Genomic DNA, 9,245 nt, shown 5'->3' with positions numbered 1-9,245 from the left:
TGATCATTTACATTTATGCATTTGGCAGACTCTTTTATCCAGAGTGACTTACAGTGCACTTATTACAGGGACAATCCCCCCGGAACAACCTGGAGTTAAGTGTCTTACTCAAGGACACAATGGTGGTGACTGTGGGGATCAAACCAGCAACCTTCTGAGTACCAATGTATTATACAGAGCACTTATTACAGGGACAATCCCCGGAGCAACCTGGAGTTAAGTGTCTTACTCAAGGACACAATGGTGGTGACTGTGGGGATCAAACCAGCAACCTTCTGAGTACCAATGTATTATACAGAGCACTTATTACAGGGACAATCCCCCCGGAGCAACCTGGAGTTAAGTGTCTTACTCAAGGACACAATGGTGGTGACTGTGGGGATCAAACCAGCAACCTTCTGAGTACCAATGTATTATACAGAGCACTTATTACAGGGACAATCCCCCCCGGAGCAACCTGGAGTTAAGTGTCTTACTCAAGGACACAATGATGGTGACTGTGGGGATCAAACCAGTGACCTTCTGATTACAAGTTATGTGCTTTAGCCCACTACACCACCATCACTCCTCAGATCTACCACTGTCATATCATCAGCAAACTTAATGATGGCATTGGAGCTATGTGTTGCCACACAGTCATGTCAGTGATGAGGAGGTGTTGCTGCCCATTCTAACCACCTGATGTCTGCATGACAGGAAGTCCAGGATCCAGCTGCACGGCGAGCTGTTTAAGCCCAGACCCTGAAGTTTCACATCAACCTTAGAGGGATCTATGGTGTTCATTTAATTCACAAAATTAATTTAATTATTCCTTTTTACTAAAGAGAAGGTGCCAATGTAAGTTCCCCTTCTGTCACTCACTCGAAGTTGTGTCGATGTAGTGACACTAGGGGTCGCTCTTGAGAGCCCAAAAACACCTTCAAATCTTTGAGAAAAGGCCAATGAGAATTGGTGAGTAGAATTTGCATGTCAATTCGCCTCAAAAGAAGCGTTTGCTGTTGGCTATACGGTGCATTCCAGTGGCTTTCTCTCCATCTGCATGCTGAGTGCAGAGCAACGCCCCTGGGCGCTCGACAGTGCTAAAAGTGTGTATTTCTCCTCTAAATAGTAATATTTCCTCTATTTGAGCAAACACATTGAATGTCTTTTAAAGATGCTTTTCTTTCTCTGTGTAGTTCCTGGGTGCGAAAGCCACTTCAGCTGTCCCCTCCGCTGGTCCTTCTACCTAAGGGTATGAGGCTCCCTCGGTTGATGCTGAAGGCTATACGGTGGCTTCTATGGGTACGGTTCAACTGGGTAATCACCCTTGGACCGCTTGCTTCCTGGTACTCTTGTTTGCTTCCATCCAGTTCTGGGATGAGACAGGCAGCTCACCTCAGTGCCAGCCTAATGTCTATTTCGGAACTCACGGGTTGGATGAGATGTTGATCGCTGCATCGGAGAGCGCCTTGGTGATGCCAGATGCTGAGGACTCGACCGGGCTGGTGCCTTCGTGTGTGCAAGCTCGGTCTGAGGCTGACGTGGAGCTGACCACCTTGCTTGGCAGAGTGGAACCCTCCATCCGCCCCTGAGCACTCATGGCTTGACGACTGGTTCTATGGGTCGGTGCGATACTTAAGGCCATGCCCCCCTCTTCCCGGAGGTGCTTGACGAGCTAAAGAGGTCTTGGAAGGCACCTTTCACTGACCAAACCCGATCTTTCAGCTTGCCCGCTCTCACTACCCTTGACATCGGAGTGGCTGAGTGTTATGCCATGATTCCCCAGGTGCATAAGGTGATCGTGACACACCTGAGTGCCGCCACCTGGCGGAGTTGCCTAATACTCCCTACCCGAGCCTGTAGGACTACGTCATCTCTGGCGACCAAAGCCTACTGCACTGCAGGTCAGGCCACCTCTGCCCTGCTAAGCCATGGCCCTCTTACAGGTCTATCAGGCCAAGGCACTAAAAGAGCTGCACAAGGATAGTTCTTATCCTGATGTGCAACAAGAACTGCGCTCAGCGACCGATCTCCCCCTCCGTTCGATGAAGGTCAAGGCATGCGCTCTCAGGCAGATGATGTCCACTTTCTTGGTCTATGAGCTCCACCTGTGGCTGAAGTTGGTTGAGATGTGGGACACGGACAAGGCACGTTTCCTGAATGCGCTCAGCATTTCTCGGTGGTGAAGCAAAGACCGAGGCCATCCAGCACATCTTGTCCCGGCACGGTTCAAGAATGTGCAGCCTGTCTGTTCAGCCGAAGGTACCCACATTGTCAAAAAGAGCAGTTTCTTCTCTCTTTGAGTCACACCTCTCATAGCGAGCGTGCGCAGCCAGGGCCTCACTGAACGCGCTCTCTGCTTTCATGTGCCCCGCTGCACCACATAAACCACACACCGGCCAGCCGGTGGTGACGGGTCTGGAGGACGGCCCAAGAGGCCCTCCTCCTCAGTCAACGGCCTACCTTCCAGCCGAGATGAGGCAAGGGTTTTACTCCCTGACGGGAGCTCCCTCAGAACAGATGCACTGGCACACAGCTGGCCCTGTGGGCTGTGCAAATCGCACAATGTGGGCCTACTTGCACAGACCTTGTACAAGGTCGGGGAGGACGAGGAACAAGCCACCCTCGTGGCACTGTATAGACCCACCCAGACTTGGTTCTAGGTCCTCATGCTCCCAAGCAAATTCTCTCCTCTGGAATTTCTATGTCTAGTACCTGGACGGGAGGCAGAAGACTTAAGTGGCCACTGCCCGCAGTGGTATACACAGTTGCTCAGGTGGGGGCACCTTCTACAATGCAGATGTATACTCTGAAGTGGCATGTGTTCGCTAATTGGTGTTCTTCCTGACGCCAAGACTCCCAGAGATGGGCAGACGGATCAGTGCTTTCCTTCCGACAGGAGAGACTGGGGGTCTCCCCACCTTGAAGGTGTTTGTAGTTGCTATATCAGCGCACCACAATGCAGTAGACGTTTTTTTTTTTTTTGACACACGACTTGATCATCAGGTTTCTGAGAGGCACGAGGAGGTTGAATCCTCCTTGGCACGCCTCTTAAAACATTATTTTACTAATAACATTTATAAAGTATCATCCTTCCACTAGAAGATCCCGTCCCGACATGTAAACTGCTGTGAATTGTTGTTCTCAATGTGTGTTTTGCAGTGACAAATACAGTAGCTGTTGAACAGCTGTTTTACATCATATAGATGTTACTATAGTGTGTATTTTAATACTGTGTCGACCAATCAGCATCCAGGATCACAGCTATCAGTTCATTATGCGGGTTTTGGCTCATATTTCTGAGCCGTTCTGTACCGAGAGACCTAAACAAACAAATGGCACCCATCTGCCGTCTTTGACAATAAACTCTCCTCTCAATCATAAGAGAGTTTCTGGTTCATGTATTTTGGTGTGTAAACAATGAACATGTCTTTCATATCAGCTCCCCGGTGCTCGAGTTCAATTCATAATGATTCAGACAATGAGTGATGGTGCTGGTGTATTAAAGATTATGCGTTATGCAGGTGGAGGGAGAGATGCACAAATATGATGTGCAGAAATCTCATTTTGGAGTTATTGTGTTTGTGCATGTGAATGAACTCTATCTGACGAGTATAAGATGTGCACCATGTTAGAAGTAAATGCATGAACAGATCACATTTATGAGTCGTGCAATTTCTCAAAAATGATTCTGTAAAGCTGTTATTAAAGTTATAAAAATGGCGCTGGTAGTGATCTAGCTATATGGTGCTTTTAAAAGTCCATCATCACTTTTACTAATGCACATAGTCATTTGAAGAAACCCTGTAACACTAAGAGGGTTATTTAATGTCAAATCAATACATTTTTTTATTTTGTTAATACTTTTACTGAAGACAAACATAAATGAGGATAAATCTGCAATATGCAATGGTTCAATATTTACGGAGTAATCCATTATTTTGTAGAGGGGGTCAAAATGGCAATTTTCACATGATTATAGATCAAAACTACAGGTGAAAACATCAAGGTGTCTGTGTCATTATTTTATTTATACACAGAGATAAGTAGATCTATTACTAAAATCAGTTGACTTCAGAACGTCTTGGTAGCTAGTAAAGTCCCATATGTGTCGCTTGTGTCTTTTCAAAACATCACAATTTTGACATTTTACTATTTATGTGAACAAATAAAGGTACATTTATGGTTTCAACATTATTTGTACTTCAGATGTTTGTTCTGTTGGACCAGAAAGACTAGCTTCACACCATGTGACCAACATCTGGTTTTCCACCATTGAAAATGGGTAGAATTTTTCACATGGAGCCACATTGAGAGCCCCGTATCTCTGGGATTTCACCATATAGGGCCTTAAAAATGAAGGTACAAACAGAAAAGTTTATTTTGAATCAGAATATAAAAGGATATTAAGTTATATTTGAGACTTCTTAAGTTATAGGCACTCCAACTTTGGAAAATGAACAAAAAAAAGTGTTTTTTTTCCATTTTTGGACTCACACCATTGGCGTATAATGCAACAAGAGATGCTGAAGTCAACTTATTTTAGTAATAGATATACTGATCTCTGTGTACAAATAAAATCATGACACTGACACCTTTATAAGATTATTTTTTTCACCTGTAGGTTTGCAGAAAAATCATACACGAAAATTGTCATTTTACCCAATTTAGAAAATAATGGATTACTCTGTAAATATTGATCCATGCTATTTAAAATGTGGACTTTCATCATCATTTTTGAGCCGAGGATCTCTGGTTGATTTAATGTGTGTCTCATCCTGCACCTGAGACATGGATTGTCTTCTGGTATTGTAGATATTTTGCTTGATAGATTGTTTTTGGATGGAAATTGCATCACTGAATGTCTGTTTTAAAGGAGATTTATCCTAAAACACATGGTCACGGTGTACTGTAGGTCTAAGTTTAACTGGTCTCCATGAGAATAATCTCGACAGTAATTTCTCTAGTGTGAAATGGATGGTTACTGTTGGCTATTGAATCTCTCTGGTCTGCTGGACTATGACTGTTTCTCTGTGAGAGCTTTTGAACTTTGACCCTGTGTGACATGAATGATGGTTTCTCTGATCTCATAAGTAGCTGATGGGTGAATGTAGCGGCTCATTGGTGTAGTCTGATGTGTGCTTTGAGCTGGAAAGCATTACTCCACGACCCTTAATTCATCTTCTCTGCATTATCAGCGAAGAAGCAACTAACCATATAAATGTGCATAGTTAGGACAGCAAGATAAACAGATGTTTAAATAGGAGATTTAAACTTCCCACTTCAGTTGAGAAGCACTGATCTATTCGTCTATTTAATATTCATTTTGTCGATGCATATTTCTGTTCATGTTCTGCAGTCTTGATTCCCAAAACGTGTCGTTTAGAGACGTATCATTTCCTGTTGCTTCCACCAGATTTCCTAGTGACTGCACCATTAATCTGCTGGCATAGAAGAAAAGTCTAATATATTTCAGAAGAGATTCTGTACGTGTCCTTTTGCATGTGCATCATTAAATGGTGGCAACCAATCCCAGAGATGCTGTTTGTGAATAGTCGTAGACGTGGAATACGAGATGTTAGAAAACGATAACGTATTTGTTGTCATGTGGTGAAGTCATGTGATCCATCTAGCCCAAAACAATCAAGATGGCGGCCCATGTTGTAGTGGCGTTGTTGTTTGATAGCGCTGATAAAAGTAAATGCTACTTCATACAACATTCACATTACATTCCTTCTAAGGCGATGGGACGTTTACTCGGAAATTGCTGTCTGTCGGCGGAACAAGAGGAAAATTGCACTTCAGGCCGTACACGGAACAGCGATTTTTCACATGCATCACAGTAGGGGGATTGTGGAAGGGCGGAGGGTCGGGTCGGGTCATGATCCTACACACCCGGTCCCGTATTAGGCTAATTAAGCCTCCGAGAGGGATAAAGGTCGACTGCAGAGGATCGTGCGGGAGAGAGAGATCGTTTACGGACATGTCCGTCATGTGTGTGTTTATGTTGTCTTTTAAGTTTATCATTAAACTAACAAGCCGGTTCTCGACTCCTCCTTTTCATTGATCACTTTACAGTGATTTAAGAATATTCATACGTTTCAGTGTAGACGAACATTGTGCATATGTGACATTAAACTCACATATGGTCAGACATTGTCTGTACGTCACCTTAAAGCCCCAGACGACACAGGAAATGAGATTTAGAGGGAATATGTTGCATAATGCTGTATTATAAATAAGCAGAATTGATCAAATATCACATTCCACCTCCAGAGAACAACTCCGAAATCTCACCGCACACCTCGATAAAGAATTTAAAGACTTTCTGAAAGATCTGAATAAACTTTTGATTCCTCATTAATGTTTCACCATTCGACGAGAGCGTGACTGCAATGACTGAATTCAGTTCTACCATGTGATCTTCTGTAAAACTACAGCCAGTTTTAATCACCACAGAAACAGTTCCAACATGAACTTGTTTGTACACAGAAAACACCAATAGGTCGACTTTACTCAATCGATTGGGTCAACTTGTTCCCTCAGCTGAATTGAGTAATGGCGTCTCCAAAACATGTGTAATTAAATATTGTGATTAACTTAACTTGGTGATCATGTAAAATTAACTTAACCAGTTAAAGATAACTAGATGCAAGTAGACTTACCTCAGATTTACTAACGGACTCAATGTTTGGTCATGACACCGCTTAATTACAGAACATTATATCTGATTCTAGGTCAATCATTAAATAAACGTAAATTACCTGTGTGCTTCTGTTGCACATGCACAAGAACTGAGATTGTTTGAACTTGACCAAAGATAATCATTTTGTCCAGTAATGACCTTTAACATTGGGGTTTCTAGTGTAGTGTTTGCTCATTTAAACATCCATCCATCCATCCATCTTCAACCGCTTATCCGAAGTCGGGTCACGGGGGCAGCAGCTCCAGCAGGGGGCCCCAAACTTCCCTATCCCGAGCCACATTAACCAGCTCTGACTGGGGGACCCCGAGGCGTTCCCAGGCCAGTGTGGAGATGTAATCTCTCCACCTAATCCTGGGTCTTCTCCGAGGCCTCCTCCCAGCTGGACGTGCCTGAAACACCTCCCTAGGGAGGCGGCCAGGGGGCATCCTTACCAGATGCCCAAACCACCTCAACTGACTCCTTTCGACGCAAAGGAGCAGCGGCTCTACTCCGAGCTCCTCACGGATGACTGAGCTCCTCACCCTATCTCTAAGGGAGAAGCCCGCCACCCTTCTGAGGAAGCCCATTTCGGCCGCTTGTACTTGCGACCTAGTTCTTTCGGTCACGACCCAGCCTTCATGACCATAGGTGAGGGTAGGAACGAAAATTGACCGGTAGATCGAGAGCTTTGCCTTCCAGCTCTCTTTTCGTGACAACGGTGCGATAGAACGAGTGCAACACTGCCCCCGCTGCCCCGATTCTCCGGCCAACTTCCCGCTCCATTGTCCCCTCACTCGTGAACAAGACCCCGAGGTACTTGACCACCTTCACTTGGGACAACACATTTAAACATCGCTGGATATTTTTGGTGTTACAAAAACCGTTTGGATGAAACTCAACATCTTTGAAGGCTGTTTGAAGTTTCTTCGTCATGTCAACAAGAATGTCCAGCTGAAATATTTAGCCTTTGTTTCTCTTGTTGGCCGTAAGTGGTCCCCCAAAGTACATCCTCAGAAACAAATGCATGCGTCAACATTTTATGGAATTGCATTTTATGAGTCAATCCCGCCGGCTCGGCTGCAAAACAGGCTAGTAATATAGTTTCACCCTGGAGGTTATGAGAAACTCACCTGCCGCTGAGGCCAATCTGCAGAAACATCTCCTGCGTTTCACTCTCTGAGAGTCCAAACGAAAGCAATTCCTCGAGCAGTGACGACGTTCATCACAAACAGTCCTGATGATCAGATATTACAGGACAGACGTTCTCTCATTTGTACCGTGTTCTTAGTTTGTAGAATGATCCTAACAGGGTAAATCTAGAACGTGCCTGTAGACATTTCTTGTGCCCCCCAAGTCATATAGTGAAACAGCCGAGAGGAGCACGCGGTCAGACGAAAGGAGAACCTATTGCTCACCCTAAAGGTCAAAATGGGTTCTGGAAAAATGGTGGATAAAAGCATACAGGAAGTTCTTTGTTGTACTTTAACAGGTGTGTTTATAAAACAAGGAAGGCAGTAAAGATCTAGGGATATTTCTCATGAATATAAAGTGTTAGCATCCCTGCTATGCTAGCAAACAATCATTTTCCTATGGACATTTTTTGTCGTATTTTCCGGTTAAAATAACTAAACGTCCAAAAATGACTTGGTACGTGATATTAAGAATTGTTGAAAAATCTAACAAAATTTTGTGTGATTGATGCTTAAGGCACGAAAAAACTGTTTGCCAATGGATGAAGAATAATATACTTGTTTTCCCTTTGAATCAAGTTTTTTTCGTTACCCCATTGGCCCCAAATAGTGTTTTCTTGTTATCAGCATAAACTTTCAATTATGCTAATTTATTTATTTATTCAAATAAAACGACAAAACATCTAGTAACACTTTACATTAATATTCCCTTTGTAAAGGGTTTATAAAGGGACTCATTAACGATTAATAACTCATCTACAAATGCATTATAAATCATTTATATGCGGTTATAACGACACAAATGAAAAGGCCGACTCATGCAATACCTGCCAAACAGTGAGCTAATTTGAACACATGTTACAAATGCTTAATTAAGGTACTTGTTTATAATTATTTTAATCAAAATCATGCAGTAGTGGTTATAGCTTGTTTGGCGCCCTCGGCGAAACTCGCTTCAACACGCCCCAAAGTCGTCCCATACCCCCCCACCACCCCCGCAAGATGCTGCCCTGGGCGACTGCCCATGTCGCCAATGCCTAAATAAAATCATGAAATGTCATTATTCATCATTTATGTCATGTTCCAGCCAAAATAGACTAGTATTGAGATTAAAAGGTGTTGTGTGATGTCTACGACTGTAACGCTTTCCTGGTAATGCTCGTTATACGTTAATCAAGGACCCGAAAGCAGCTGCGGAACACAAACGATCGATTCACGCACGTATCACGTGACCTGCCAAGGACTGTGCGAGACACCTCTCAGACTAGCACCATTTTACATGAACATTACTAGGAAAGTGTTTTAAGCATAAAAGTACAGCATATAGACACAACACCTTTTAATCTCTATACAAGTCTATTTTTGTTGGATCATCACATAAATGATGAATT

General features: G+C 43.5%; 1 long non-coding RNA gene across 1 annotated transcript in view; it reads right to left on the bottom strand.

Moving 5' to 3' along the window:
- Positions 1-216: 216 nt before the first annotated feature.
- Positions 217-9,245, bottom strand: part of LOC127638200 (uncharacterized) — a 98,605-nt gene continuing 89,576 nt past the window's right edge. Inside the window, exon 3 of the long non-coding RNA XR_007969847.1 lies at positions 217-457. This is a non-coding gene — a long non-coding RNA (uncharacterized LOC127638200). The remainder of the gene's footprint in view (positions 458-9,245) is intronic.

The sequence above is a fragment of the Xyrauchen texanus genome, chromosome 46 (genome assembly GCF_025860055.1).
Source record: "Xyrauchen texanus isolate HMW12.3.18 chromosome 46, RBS_HiC_50CHRs, whole genome shotgun sequence".
Classification (NCBI taxonomy): domain Eukaryota; kingdom Metazoa; phylum Chordata; class Actinopteri; order Cypriniformes; family Catostomidae; genus Xyrauchen; species Xyrauchen texanus.
This window is presented reverse-complemented; position numbering and strand designations above follow the sequence as displayed.